Raw genomic sequence first — 15759 nt, 5'->3', positions numbered from 1 at the left:
CATATGTTCAAACGCTTTGGAGGTCATTCTGGCAAAAAAGTGACAAAAGTTAATATGCACATACCCTTTAATCTGGCAATCCCACTGCTAGGAATTTTTCCTAAGGAAATAATCAGACAATTGTGCAAAGATGTATATCTTTGTGTGTGTACATATAAAAAGAAGCATGTGAAAAGTGAAAGGATGTTTTGTTTATAAACAGCATCATGTCTAAATGTCCAAAAACAGAGGGTGGGTAAATAATTTGGGTATATGGATAAAATAAAATGCTCCACTGCTATAGGAAATAGTGCTACAGATCTAGATATTTTGTTTTTATGGAAAAAAGACCATGGTATATTTTTAGGATGAAAAAAAAAATAATAGGTATTTTAAAAAGTATGTCTTAAAACATACATGTATGTGTGTATATGTAATTCCTAGCACATACATACAGAAAAAAGCCTGAAAGACAATATACTAAAATATTAGAGGTGAGATATATGGGTGGTGGAATAATTGGTAATTTTTACTTTCTTCTTTGTTCTCTTCTATTATCTGAATTGTTTACAATAAGCCTACATTTCTCTAATAAGCCACAAATACATAAAATAAACTGCTCCCATTAAGAATCTTTTTCCAAGTAGAAGAGTTGAGGAAAAAACCTAGCTTTCATAATTTAACAGATGAAAAAGCAAATATCATCATCATCATCACCATCCATCTCACAGATTGGAAGTGAGGACTAAATAAGACACAGCCTGTGGGAACACCTGGAAGAGGACCAGGGCCATGGCTCACACTCAACAAATACTTTAAAAAATATTTTTTGAAGATCTCCAGATAGCTGCAGTCTTAGTGATGCTGATTTTTCTAGGAAGGACAAAGAGAGGCCCAGACATCCCACTAGTTCCTCATTCGTCAGAATGCGGGGTTTTATCATGTTGCCTAATCACCCGTGGAGTAATTTAGGGGATTAAGAGAATCAGTGACGAAGCAAGGTTACCCAGCAAATGCCACAGCCACAGGCTTGCCTCCATAGATCTACCTCTCCAGATCCGTTTTTGTAATGCAGCTACAAATACATTGTGACACATCTAAATATACATAGAGTAAAGGGATGCATTTTTGAAAAACGTTTTCATATAAATCAATCGTATCATAAATGTTCTCCCTGACCCCTCTGGGGAGTCCTTTTGTGAAGCAAATAACCAGCCCTTCCTTGAGCTTCTTAGAAAAGCTGGTTTTTCCTATCAGGTTTGCTTGAGGGGAGAGAGTTACCAAGAGTTATAATTTGGTGGCTAAAATCTCCCATCTCTCCAGGGTCCTGGTTCTGCCCTGTGGACAAGCCCCAGTTAACTACCAGCTCTCTGGCTGGGCTTTTTGTATACAGGGCACACTCCAAACGACATGCTGACTTCACACAGAATGTCTCATTTACCTCCTGTGTGACTGACTCATTTGGGGAAATTTTTTATTATTAGGGATTTGTCACAGCTGGAATAAATCTCCACAGAAATTTCAGTGTTGTCAGGTTCATTTGTGAAAGCTCGCAGAAGCTGAGGAAGTTTGTGGTCTCGGAATAAATATGGCTTTGCATCTAGCATCTAACAAACAGCATTTGTTTGGTGAAAAAATCTGGGGTACAAACTCAGGGCTCACCCCCACAATCTGATAACCTGAAAAGTCATTCCTCTTAGAACACATTATTAATTTTCCAGAAGGAAATATAAACCGGCTAACAGACATATTAACCATTGTGTTTGCATTTCATTATTCGTAATCTCCCTCAAATGAAAAAATTCCTTTCAGAGGTAGGGATGTACCTTTTAGTATTCTATTCTTCCTTCCTTCCTTCCTTCATTCATTCATTCATTCATTCATTCACTTACTTTCCTAAGCTGAAGTAGCCATCTCTACTCCTATTTCTTTCTTCCCCTTCTCTAAAATGATTCCCCAAATGCCGTTTTACTTTTCTCCTCACAGATTCTGACATCTGCAGGTTGAACATTTGTCTAGAGAATGCTTTCTGTCCTCTCTTGACTTGAAAGTCTTAATTTCTCTCCCCAAACCCACCTTTGGGGCATGGGAATCTTGACAATGGAATTAATTTTAAGAGTCCACGGGAGAGATATGAAAAAGCAACAGTCTCATCTCTTCCTCTCATCACTAGGCAAACATGAAAAGAGGCTTTCTCGTTTCCTTAACTCTATCCTGGCAGTCCACCAAAGGCTGGCTTAGGCAACCAAGCCTGCTCTGGGAGGTCCACCACACTGAGGCCCTTCTGGCAGGGCAGGAAGAATGTCTAGCCCCTTCCAGAGCGTGGACGTCCCAAAGAACTGCTTGTGAGGGAATGTCTATGTCACAGGTGAGTACTCGGGTGCTTCGAAGAAGAATGCTGTGTCCATCCCGTGGGATTCAGGTTTACACACCAGAGTACCTGCATTCACCCACGTCCTGAAGCCATTATCTTTGCCAACCAGGCGATGTCTCCCTTCATGTTTCTTATATCATAAAATGTCGAAGACATCACATCTTGTGTATGACATGCTCTTTCCAGCCTCTGGGCCTTGGTCCTACAATAACTGTTAGTTTTTCTATTGGCTGATACCGTTTCATTCTTCTAAGTGCAAACGTCACCTCCTCAAAGAAACCAGTCCTGATCACTCTCCTTCAGAGAGCATGCCCTTATTCTCGACCTCACCACCCTCTTATTGCCTTTGTAGCTATTATCATAATCTGTAATGGTCTTGTCAATATACTTGTTTACTTGTTTAGAATCTGTGTCCTGCACTTGTCGATAAGCACCACAAGAGCAAGGACCTTGCCTTGTCACTGCTGAATTTATAATACTTGGTACCTGGCAATAACCTTCTGTTGAGTGAACAAATGAACGAGGGTCTTGAGGTTAGTTAGCGCTACCAGTTCAGAAGAATGCACTCTGTGATGACACTTTCTGAGGAACTTAATATGTCTGGTCCATTTTATGCTCTCTGCCTTTGTGTTCAACACATTCACTGAGCTATTCTGGTTGCATCTGGAAACCAAAACGTTGCCTCGTGACTCAAAAACACGAAATGTAACATTTTGAGTGGAAGAAACATCTCAAATCATGCTGACAGCATTTTCACTATTAGCGGCAAACAAATCAACTATAATTAAAATGCTGTCAAAGTGATTTGAGATTTTTCTCACACTTTCAAAGTACCATATTTCATGCGTAGATTATCCAGGCCAGAGAATTTATCACCTCCTGGAGTGCCTTTCTTCCAGGAAGCTCAAAGACATCTACAAATACTGTCTTATTAATCCTTACATTAAAACCTGCAGGGAAAATAGGAGGAAAAAACAACACTGCCATGTACAGCTTCCCAATGAAGAGGCTGCAGGATGCTGAAGTCTTTGGTCACTTCAGGCCCAAAGCCTCAGGCTCAGTAAGGACATGTAGCCTTTAGGGAGGAATCAGCTCGCAACGAGGTGGGGTTTTTTAGGAAGCACATTTCATTTCCTTGAATTTCTCCCTTTCATTGGTACCACCCACTTAATAAGAAGCTAGCGTATCAATGGGAAGAACTCCTTTACTGAGCACTTACTATGGGTTAGGCCCTCCGTTTCGATGCTCTTTCATTCAGTCTTCATTTAATATACACCAGGCCCTGTTGCAATCATCATCCATTTGCAGATGCAGAAACTGAGGCTCAGATTGGTTAAGTGACATGTCCAAAGTCACATGATGAGGAAAGGTCAGAGGCAGGCTCTGAACCCAGACAGTCTCACTCTAGAGTACATAGACCTCACCTCTGTCCGTTTGTCTCATTGTTGCATGAAGATTTGAGAGACTGGGATGTCAGATTGCCACAGCACAAGAATATCGGGAGCTAAGAGGTTTAGTAAAGAAACTGCTTGGTCTCCGTTACAGATTTAACAGAATCTTGATCTTTTTACTTAGTTGTTTTGTTTAAACAAAGCCTATAGGGCTTGCCAAAATTAATAGACAAATCACCAACAGAAGCAGTGAGCAGATTTGGAATTCATGTTTTCAAGACTCACCCAATAGAAACCAAGCTTGTAAGTGTTCAGATGGGATGACATATTAGCTTTTGTAAGTGAAGTATTTTTATAAGCACATATACACTCAAATGTGAACATATGGCTCATTGAGGGAGAAAATAGTATCCTGTATATTTATAAGCTCTTGAAGTACCATCTAGAGCATATATTTTTAAGCCTATAGATTTTCAACAGGGGTCACAGATGAGTTTCAGTAGGTTAGGAAATACCTATGATCACATGCAGAAATTTTGTGAGTTTGTGTGTATGCACATTGTCCTAGGGAAGGGATCTGTGACAAAAATCTTAAATTACTTTTACAGAGAAACATAGCCATCTATAAGGGAAGGTGTACTCTGAGATGTATAGTGCATGGGCTTTGTAGACAAACCCATAGAGTTTCTGGCCCGCACTAGTGATGTGACCGTAGGCAAGGCATTTGTTCTCTGAGTCTCAGTTTCTTCATCTACAAAATGGAAATAATAATTCCTACCTTTAGGGACTGTCAGAAGGATGGTGAAGGTACATTCAGGCTTAGCACAGCACTGGATGCCTTGGAATATTATTGCCTGGGAGACACTGGCTATTTTTATTATTACCTGTATTCTACAAAGCAGGATGGTGGACTTGGGGGAGAGGAGAGTTACATACACATGACACTTCAGAAACTAAACATGTGATAATTAAATGAAAAGTCTCAATGCCTGTCCCCGCTCCCCCCCCGCCCCCATCTCAGTGCTAGGGAGGGTGGTTTCTAAAAATCCTCCTCCTATACAAATCTATCAACAGTGCTTCGGTCACTTGAGTTTTTGGGATTTCGTTTCAATCTCATGTTTCTGAGCCCAGGCTCTGGAACCAGGCTGCCAGGCTGGGTTCAAAACCACTCGCTCCTTCATCTGCTGTTCTGAACAGCAAGATACTCAACCTCCCTCAATTTGGTGAGTTAATTAACATTGACAACTCAGCGCAGTGCCTAGCACAAAGTAGGTGCTCAATAAGTAGCTGTTATTGCTGCTGCTGCTATTATTATTATTAGTTATCTAACTTATTTGTTATCTAACTCCAAGGATTCAAACAGTGCCAAGACTACATTTGTTTGTGTATTTGCACTGGTGCCAGGTGTGTTTTTAATAGTGTCTGTTTGCAGTTACATTTTCTTCCTTCATTTCTTCTCATCACATATCTCTGATATTTTGAGCTTATTCACAACGCCCTTATAGCCAGGGTCACCACAGCTCTTGAGCAAGGAGGAAATCTGACCACTCAGCAAAGGAAGTATGCGAAGAGAATAACCCAAAACAAAGTGAAGGAATTAGTCTTAAAAATCTTGAAGGTAAGAATATGGAAACTACAAGTAACATATATTTATAATTGCTGATTGTTTTTCCGCAGAAGCCCTGGGATGATGGAAAGAGCCTTGCCGATCTCATTGTTCCCCACAGACAGGCTGCCAAGACGGCCTTGCAATGTGAGGAAGGAGGCCGGTCCAGACAGGGAGTCTGATACGTGTCACAGCAGATGAACTTTCAGAGAATTAAGGGCACACAACAAAGCCTCCACCACTCCTCCCCTGACCCTCTGGCCGAGCGCTGCTTCCCCCACTGAGCTGGCTCCCCCAGCAAGTCACATTCCTGAGGCCGGGTGGCCACAGATCGGCTCGACTCCTGAACCGGGGAGCACTCTGGAGGCTGGCGTGGACCGTGTTTACTTACATAAGAAATGATTTTCGGTGTCAATGAGAAGTTTAATGTTTTGGGGTAAGCTGTTTTCAGGGTGACTGTTGGATTTTTTTTCTGTCTGCTGTACACGTCTATATAGTCCTCACCCTCTGCTTAACCAGTTAGCTTAACCAGCCCCTTGTTAGCATTCTGTAATGACACCAGAGTAAAAAGTAGGTAAGAGCAGCCCACAACTTATGTCCACTCATCAACCAGTAGGCTGGCGCTTGGATTCAAAGGTGCATCCCAGGTGGACCAGAGACTCCCTAAATTATCCTCGCTGGCCTGGGTCAATCAAGCTCACATGCCTCAGTTCACTTCACTTTGTAAATGGGAACAGGGAACTTGTCCCTGTGCCTCTCAGGGCTGATCGAAAGGGGCACAGAGTAACTGGTACCCCCTGAGGGCAAATCGGAGTACATGTCCCCGGGCCCACTGTACTGGCAGCGTCCCTGCCCTTGGCTGTGTGAACAGTCCCCTCTGGCATAGGCACTCACTAACCCCAGCTCCCAGAGGGTCTAATTGTGAGAGCGAATCAGAACTTCTCCATCTGTCCAAAAAACGGGAGCCTGCTGGGAACGAGGTGTGCTGGGCACCGGGGAATCAATCACAGCATCGGAAAAGTTCTTTGTTTTTCCATGGACTTAGGCTCCCAATCATTCTTCTATCCCCCTTTGATGGCATCCAGCCTCCTTAACAAAACTTGGAAAATATAAAACTTGTCTGAAAAATGTGCTATGCAGAAATCTAAGCAGGACACAGTTTGGGAGCAGGCGGCAGGTGTAATGGACCCTGTCCTTGGATTTCATTCACTCAGAGCTTCAGGTTACAGAGCTCAGAGCTTTTCCTGGCTCCAGGGGCAAAGTTGTCATTACTGTGCAAAAACCACCATGGTGTAGAAATGATGGGCCTGCACTCACGTCAAGCAGGAAGGGGCTGTTGCCACGCCAGGGTGAAGAGTCTGAACATAGCGCTCAGTGGCCAGTCAGCCGGCACTGCCTCCACCCCTCAAACAGCAACTCGGTCACTGTAATTTCTTCAACGGTTTTGTTCCGAAGACACCAGGGAGCAAAAGCGGTCTGGTCCACACAATGCATGTTAAAGCACTCGCTTCTCCCCATCGCAGAATTAAATTGTCTCTGCTCTGAAAGAACTGGCTAGTGTTTGTTGAGGGTGGAAGCGGCAAATGTTCTGAAACGTTGGGTGCTCTTGGCTGAAGGCTCAAGAAGACCAGGAGGAAATATGTCCAAAAAAGACATCAGCTTCTACGAGGAAGGGAACCAGATTGCAGGAAGTCTCCTAGCAGGATGGGAGCGGTGTGAGTCAGACCTTAAAGACTTTTGTTTATCCCACGGCTATAGTGGGACTGTTTGCTTTGTGCATGGAGCTGTTGGCTGGCTGGCTGGCTGGCCACCACATTGCAGTGGCCAGCAGGGTCTTCACAGGGTGGGAGGAAACATTATTGGCAGGGATCAGCTGTGGGGGTCACATGAGGATAAGGGGCCCTGGTGGGCAGTAGGGAAAAGAGACCCTTAGGAGATGAGTCAGTACCCCAACACAACCCATCAGCCTCCCCTGAGGCTTGGCCTAAATCCTGTATCTGCTTGGACCTCAGTTTCCCAGCAGATAAAATGAAAAAATAATAATACTTTCTTACCCTTCTACTACTCTCAAAAGGATGACACATAGACAAATCACTTTGAACTTTTAGATGAAAGGTGCTCTATAAACCTGAGGTCTCATCAACTGTAATTGTTACGGTAATTATTTTAATGATAATAATGATGATAATGGGAGAAGGGGGTTGGGGTGGAGACAAATCTCCTACCTTGAGACAAAGAAAAACTCTTCCATTAAAACCTGCATCGTGATTCCTTCTGCTCCCAGCTCTCAACCATCTCTTTCAAACTGCCAATTCCTGGGCTGAAATATTATTTACTCCTTTCTTTTCCCATAAAACAATTATTTGTTCCACCGTTTTCCCTCTCACTCACTCTCTGGTGTAGAGTCTGGCTTCGCCCTGACAGCTCAGCCATGGACTGTTTACATGTCTCGCTCACCCTCCAAGACTCTGGTTCAGCTCCATTGACACTAAAGGCAGAATTCTCTCTGTGTGAGGAATCAATTACTTCCGCTGACACTCTATTACTAGCCCTCACATCTTCGGATTCCAGATGGAGAGTGAGGTGGTGGGGGGATGGCAGGGAATTTGAAGAGGATGGTGAGGGGGGCTGGAGGGAATCGGGGGGCAGGAGGTGAATGCAGGGAGGCAGACAGAGACTATTGACTGAGAGTCAGGCCTCCAGCTTGTATTTAAAGACAGAAAAATCTCTTTCTCCTTGACTGCCCTGCCAGCATCCGGACATGGCAGGAAGAGGCAAAGAAAAGGAATAAAAGAAGAAAAGGAAAAGAAAAGACTTGTCAAGGATATCTAAGGAAAACAGAGAGGCTCCAAATACCTGAGCACTGGGATAGCAGATGACAGCTATAGGTCCATGGACACAGGTGCACGAAGGCGGCTTTGAGGGGTGGGCTTCAAATCCCAGCCCTCCCCTTACTATCTATGTGATCGCTCAGGGCCTCAGTGTCCCCATCTGTTAAATGGGAATAGTACCAGCCCCACAGGGTTGTTGTGAGAATAACAGGGAAAGTTCTTGGTGCAGCACTGACGGACGCCTATTGAGAGCGCAATAAATGTGTGCTGTTTCTGTCTAACTGACAGTCCCCCCCACACCACCTACAAACACAGTCAAGTCCCTAATGAGGCAGAGGAGAAAAATATAGAGAGACTGCCAAGATGGTTGGCTACGAAGCTAGAGAAATAAAGCATAAAAAATCATGTAGATTTTCCTTTATCATGCTTCGCTGCTCTCCCAAACCTAAGTTCACCTCATACTTTTTTTTCCCCCAAATTTTATTTTGACCCAGCTAACATTTTTTCAAGGATTTTTCTTCTAGGAAAATTTTGATTATGTAAATTAAATACATCTCCGCAATCAACCGAGATGAGTTGTGAGGCACGAGGCCTCATAATGAAGGACGATTATGGAATCTCTTTTCTAGAAGGAAAGACAAGGGCAGCTAATATATTTTTTTTTTTCTGGGATGATTTATCCAGGCAGAAACAGAAAAATGGAATTAAATTATCTATTTAGTTTCTCTTAATCCAAAGGTTTCACTCCCCCTTGCCAGTAAAAAGGACAAAGCAAAGAGAATATTTTCTTTTCCCCCGCGTCAGACTCATGACTACGGGAAAACACACAAATCCCTTTTTAGAAAAATCGAATTTCTTTTCTTGGTCTATTTCCTCTTCCTCTTTATCCCCTCCACACCCAGAGTTCCCACTGAATTTCTGAAGACAGACTCTCACCCAGTGTAATTAGATGGGAGAATTACATGGAGTTACATGGGGTGAGATGCAGGCCTTTTGGGACCTCTGGGTTCAGAGAAGGTGCCCGTGCTGAGAAGCAGAACAAGCAGGATTGTGTATTAGAAAATCTCAAGTGATTTTCTCAATCAGAAGATAAAGTGCATTGTTAAGAAGGACATCCACACTGAAGCTTGCATTTGGAGAGTTGCGATTGCAACATCGCCTATTTAAAAACAAACTGCCAAAAATAACCGTTGCCCCAACTGTTCTTTAACCTTGGTAGAAAGCGAACAATCTGTGGTGTTTTTTCTCACTTCAGAGAGCTAAGTTGCTGGGTGGAGTCCTTGGTCAAGGTTGGTGAGTGTGGGGTCAGCTGCCAGCTGAGTTCTAGTCAGCAGGGCTGTTCCTGTTTATTGCTTCACGTACCTGGAGGGGGATCTGGTTCTGTCATTAGCAGAGTCGTTGCAATACAGAAAAGTATTGCTGCTCGTTGGTTCCCTGAGGGAATCGGAATATTTCTGTGGATGGGCAGGCAGTAAATCTGGGACAACGTTATGAGTAATCAACTCAAGGGTCTCACCTGAGTACAAGACACCCTCTTGAACCACAGAGAACTCTCGTTCGTTCTGCTTTGATTTCTAGAGACTAGGGCAGACACCAGCTGAAGCCACACCTCCAATTGGACAATGTGGCCTCCGGCCCTCTATTCTATTCATAGGAAAGAGACCTGTGTTCAGAGACAGCCCTGTATAGGAATAAGACCGACTAGAGCCTAATCCAAAGTGTTACCTGGACTTTCCCATGCCAGCCCACTTTCAGGCATTAAACTGGGGTTCCTGACATAGGAAATGAGACCGAGAGACCCTGGCTTAGGAGTGGGTTTTTAGAGAGACCCCATAATCTCAGTCTTTCCTGCTTCCTGACCACAGCCTCTCTCCAAGATGCTGGAAGTTGCTTAGCCAGGAAATAAAATTAAATAGCTTTGCTCAGGCACCTCTTTGTCTAGAAGAGGGTTTGAATCAGCAAGTCACAGGACAGATCTTCAATTACTATGGTTCCTGAAGGCATTACATTCACTCCCCTTCTTGTCTTTTACATGCTGCTCTCTGCCTGGACTATCAGCCATACGTACTCTCCCTTTGCCTGGCTAACTTCTTCAGGATCAATGCAGGCATCACCTCTTCAAAGAAGCTTTCCGTGATGTCCCCAGCCTAGGCTGGGTCCAGTGCTGTGGGTTCATATAACATGCCCATATCATGTTCACCATCAGAATGCGAAGTGCTGGGGGAGGCAGTAGAGTGTAAAAGTTCACAGATTACAAAGTAGGGTATTGTGGCTTCAAACCCCTTCTCTGCCACGTCCAAGAGTGGGACTTTGGGCCAGGTGCTTCATTTGTTTGAGCCTAAGTTTGTACATCTGTAAAATGGGCAGAGTACCAATGGCTTCACAGGTTTTTGTTGCAAGGAGCTAATGAGATGATATACGTGGAGTGCTTGGCAAAGTGCCAGGATCGCAGGTGGTGCTCCAGATGTGGTAGCTTTATCATCAGTAACCATATGTTTTTACTTGCTTCCTTCTCCCAAACTCTAAGTTCCATGAGGGCAAAGAGTATAATTTATTTATCACTGTGTTGTTCCTAGTGCTATCATCTGCTTGGTAGACAGTAGGTGTTTAATGACTATTTCTGGATGAATGAATGAATGGTCCATTGCCATTTTGTGGATGAGAGACCAAATCACAGAGAGCTGTGTGATATCTGCAGCCTGTGTCTTATCCTCCCGCTGTCATTATGTCTCATCGCAAAATGGATGAGTAGGGAAGACAGCTCTGTCAGCCTTTCAATGCAGGTTCATGCCACACTGACCTATTTCCTGGCATCTCAAATGTAAAATATCACTAAAACAATCACCTGTACACACCTGCTTAGCACTCTCCAGGACTAGATGCCATAGGGGTATAGACATGAAATATGTGGTCTATGCCCTCCGAGAATATCCATGCTCAGAACACGAAGTGACTACACATGAACTAAAGCAAGCAGAGCAAGGTGCTATGCAGCGTTGTGAGTCCAGAGTCAAGATCCATAATAGAGACCTGGAGGGATTTTTTGAAAGAGGAGGAAAGCATGCAGCTGGACCCTGTGGAGGGGTGGGAGAGGCAAGTCTGAGCACCGGGCCAGTGCGGATGTGAGGTTGTGTTGGTTGTTTGACTGGAGTAGAGGGTATTTACTGAGCACGGGAAATGATTGTTGGCTGGGTGGGGAGTGGTCAGATGATTGAGGTCTGGTTTGTTTCCTCTGTTTACTGTAGTCATTTTATCAACCAGGAAAACTGCTACCTTTCCAAGATATCATCCTCTACTTTGGAAGACAGAGACACATCTTCTAAGATTTTGAGGGCTCCTCTGGCCCTAAATAAACACAAGAACACCTTGTTTATCCAGCACGCTTAACTAGAAGGCCAGATATTCCCAAAGCTTAAATATCTAGGACATGGGGGCAAGGGTCAGGGGATGGTTTCAGAAGAAAAGATCATGAGTAGCTTAATTCATGCCAAGGGCTCCATGTACTTCGGCAGTGTCCCTGTCTTCACTCTGCTGTGAGCTTGGCTGACTGAGGCAAACCAGACATGCCGACTCTGAACTGGCTTGGGGCAAAGCTGAGACCCCAGGCCCAAAACTTTCTAGTAGACAGCAAGACCTCCTGAAGCAAAATGCACACTCACCATAAAGGAGTAAGAAAAGGTCAGAAGAAGGAAGCTCCAGGAGGCAGGCATACTCATGACAGGAAGTGACGGCAAGAGCATTGATAGAAAGAAGTCCGAAACTCCCCCATGACAAAACATAAAGATACTAGCACAGTTGCTAATTTGTTGTACATCTACGGGAACAAGATGCTGCTGATTTTGCAAAGAAGTTATTACCATCACAGTTTTGCAGATGAGGAAACTGAGGCCTGGGAAGTTTAAAAGGTCAACAAAAACTCAGCTCTAAACCTACCCAGCCTCCGTCACAAAAAGCGAAGTTTAGAATTTGAAGCCTGAAGAATCACCAAAAAAAAAGTTGACTCTCCTTAGTTTTGGTTTTAAGAAGACAGAGAAGTGTGGCACATGTTTCTGAATGTCCTTTGTCAGATAACCTTTTGAAAGAGAACGTTTGGAACTTTAAAGGGGTATGTTTTAGTGCCTGGAAATTTCACTTCGATGGCAAACCAGACACTGTGCTGAACACACACATAAAATCATTAGTACAGACTTCTGTGTGGGTGTTTAGCCTAAAAAAAAACATTATTTCAAGTCTTCTTAGTGGTTTTTGCACTTTGTGAAACACATTCTTCAAGATACCCATCTGGGAATGACCAATTCTTAAAAGGACCCAGGCTCTTGATTTCGGTTTTATTGGGTGGAGCCTCTGGGCTGGCCTGGAATGCCAGGCCTGTGTGAGGACTCACGAATAAGCCGTGTGTATCATATGCAGGTGGGTGTTTTTCAAAATGCATATATTTTAGATTTCAGAAATGGAAAAAAATATTCAAGTTCGTGTGCATATGTTTCTAAAACCCTAACATTCAGCCCATTGCCTGGTGACTCAAGTGAAAGGCAGCAGAATCCTCTTCCCACCACAAGGAATGAAATGGCTTCTCTCTGTTTGCTCAGATGGCCCTGAGTTCCTCCGCCATACCAACCTGGCAGGGCCACAGGGGCCTCTGGTTGCTGCCCATAACTGGTGACTAGGCTCCAGAGCAGCCTGTGGGTGCTGCTGGGGTTTGGTTTCCTAAGGATGGCCAGAGGGAGGAGTCGGGGAGCTCACCACAGACTGTGGCCCTAGGTGGTACTGACTCAGGCAAAGCTGAGGCTTGTGAGTGAAAGTTTCCAACCAAACAGCGATCTTAAATGGAATAAAATCAACAAGTGATGGTTAGGGGAAAAGGTCTCTGTCTGGGGTTTATTCAGCAATGGCCTCGACCTTTGGAATGCGGATTTCAAGGCACAGAGAGCCAATGGCACTGGCCAGGATAACCCTCCCCTATCAGGGCCTGTTCCCGGGTCACGGGGCAACCTTTGCAGTGAATCCTGCATAGAGGGAGAAGAGGGAAAACACGAGTGGGCATGCTGACCACTGCCCTTTCTCCACAGCGGGACTGGCTGTTTTTCCGACTTTTTAATTTTTCTCGTTTCCCTTTTTGCAGGGATGTTACTGCTGTGTTGTTTGCTCATCAGAATCGAACAGTTTCGGCTGTCTTCCCTTGGTAAGCATCCGCCCTGTGGGCTTTGAGAGCCAAACACAATTTGAAACCTGCGCCTGAAATGAAGGAGAAAGGAGGCTAATTTCCTTGGAGAGGGGTACTGTCCAAACCCAGGAGCTCCCTCGGACCGAAAATGAGAGAGGGAAGGAATGAGAGGAAGAACAAGGCAGAACTTCCAAGACTTCAGTTAGGTTAATCGTTCCTTTCACAAGAAAGTGAAACAAGGAAGTGGGGGACGAGAAGCCAAATGGCCGGAGAAGGTTAAAAACACCTTGCAGTGTGAGAGGTTGAGAGAACTGGATGTGTCTTTCTAAATACAAAAATTATTTGAGATGAGAGAGAACTGGGAAGTGGAGGGGAAATGAGGGAGGGAGAGAGGTTATAGTGGAGGCTTGACCCTAACAGAGCCTTTCTGACAATTTGGCACTGGGGGAAAGAGACCCCAGGAAGTTTTTTTCTGACCTCTCTGACCTTTCCAGCTCAAGCCAGAAGCATAGAACGGGGGAGTGGAGAGAAAAACAGGAAGCTACTTAGTGAGGATGATAAGCCAGAAGATAACCTGTCACTCGCTTGCTTCCCCTGCTCAATTCCAGCAAGAAACCACTTTGTCCCTCCTCCACCAGAGGCTTCGGCAGCCTGGAGTTCTCCCCATCTCTGGGACTGAGTCCTATAAGGGGAAGGGGGACCCCACACCCCCAAGCAGGGCGAGGGCATGTCTTCCTGGCTTTTCATACTTCCCAGCACGTTTAAAGCCATGCTCACTAGCTCCTGAGTTTTTCCTTCCAAGGCCATGTCTTCTCCCTCTGCCACTATGAATATACATAAGATGACCTCTTAGCAATTTCCCTGGGAGATATGCTGGCATAAGCAGAACAGAATTTGGCCCTCAGCTGAGAGAGGTGCTTAGTCAAATTTCTCTGAGCTCCTATCCGAGCTCCCTGTGCATTACGCTTCAGTTTGTGCCAACGTTCTGAGCCCCGCCAGAAGCACCAAGAGCAAAAACACCTTATAAAGAAGCTCTTCTAAGAGACATTCTTGGTAAAGTTCACTGGCAGGAAATGGGCAGCCTTGAGATGCTGTGCAAATGTATCCGGGATGTGCATTTAACTTCGACAAAGAGGAACTGATGAGTTACCCTATGTCATCTATTGAGTCAAGAGTGGGTCTGGGATTAGAAACTCTGTCTTATGACTCTTTGTCACATGAGGCATCCATCCGAGGAAACCCTTTGCTTTTCAACAAAGACTACCTCTTGTTAGGAGAAAGCCATTATGTAGGTGCAAAGTAGTCCTTGGAGGATGACAATGACATCAATTCACCACCTCACAGTCCAGCACTGGGTACAGAGGGGCCTATTTCCTCCATGAGGAAGTGCTGGCTGAACCTAAGGCTGCTCTCTGCACCTTTCCCACCAGCTGGCCCCTCTATCGATTTTTCAATACATGCAATGCCTTGGTCACAGGAAAGGATCAGACAATGTATTAATCACAAGGGGGCTCTGAACAGTGGCACGTCGTTGGTGTGTGTCTGGAGCAGGACATGATCTCAGCATATTCTCTCCTGCACAGAAAACTTTCACTTTTGTTTCAATGAGGAGAGACTGTCAGATAGAATCCACTAGACAGTACAAAGCACAGTCACGTTCTTAACATTACAACGCTCCTGCTCCCTCGCCTTAACTTATAGGGACCTCGGTGTTAACATGGCATTTTTAAAGCACTCACAGATGTCTAAGTGCCCACTTGGTGTCTCCTAAGCCACACATTTCCACAGTGACAGAACCTGTCAAGTGACCTCAGGTGACTGACAGAAGGTCTCTGGGTTTTCTCATTGGCAAAATGAAGGTCATAAAGGCCCCAATCTCCCAGGGCTGTTATGAGAATTGAATAGATTGGTATTTATAAGCAATTGGAAGAGTGTTTGTTAAATAAACTGAGTTTTGAGACTCTAACCTGTGCAGTACAACCAAGAATCAACACAAATTTTAGCCCTACCAGTGGAGACCCAGATTTAACTCTCTGTAAGGAAACCAGCTGCCGCTTCATAAAATAACAGCCTGATCCTCCACGGCTGGATGCAGAGGGAGTCCCTACTTGGGGATTTGGCTACTATTTTATTAAGGAAGCTGGTGGGGTTCCTCAGTGTGGTAGCAGCAGTGAAAATGGGGAGATCTCCAAGGGGAAGGTAAATCCCAAAGTCAAGAGCTGGAGATTTTTAATCCACCCTCTGCCCCCACAAAGAATTCTCCTCCTCTGCCACCAGTTTTTGAAGATGGGGTGCTATTCTTTACACTCTCACTCCAGAAGGCTCTTTCCTCCATGCTATGGGACAGCGAGGCCTTCATTTCCCCCTGAAGGAGAATGCCACCTTGAGGTTTCCCTCTGGGGTCAGGATCCAGC

At 44.7% G+C, this 15759-nt stretch overlaps 1 protein-coding gene across 6 annotated transcripts in view; it reads right to left on the bottom strand.

Annotated features, from left to right (window-relative positions):
* NRP2 (neuropilin 2) overlaps nt 1-15759 on the bottom strand; it is a 117027-nt gene that overhangs the window by 83645 nt on the left and 17623 nt on the right. The gene's annotated exons all lie outside the window — the stretch shown is intronic.

The sequence above is a fragment of the Pteropus alecto genome, unplaced genomic scaffold (assembly GCF_000325575.1).
Source record: "Pteropus alecto unplaced genomic scaffold, ASM32557v1 scaffold3, whole genome shotgun sequence".
NCBI classification, from domain to species: Eukaryota; Metazoa; Chordata; class Mammalia; order Chiroptera; family Pteropodidae; genus Pteropus; species Pteropus alecto.
Note: the sequence above shows the minus strand (reverse complement) of the source record. Positions and strands in the feature narration are given on the sequence as shown.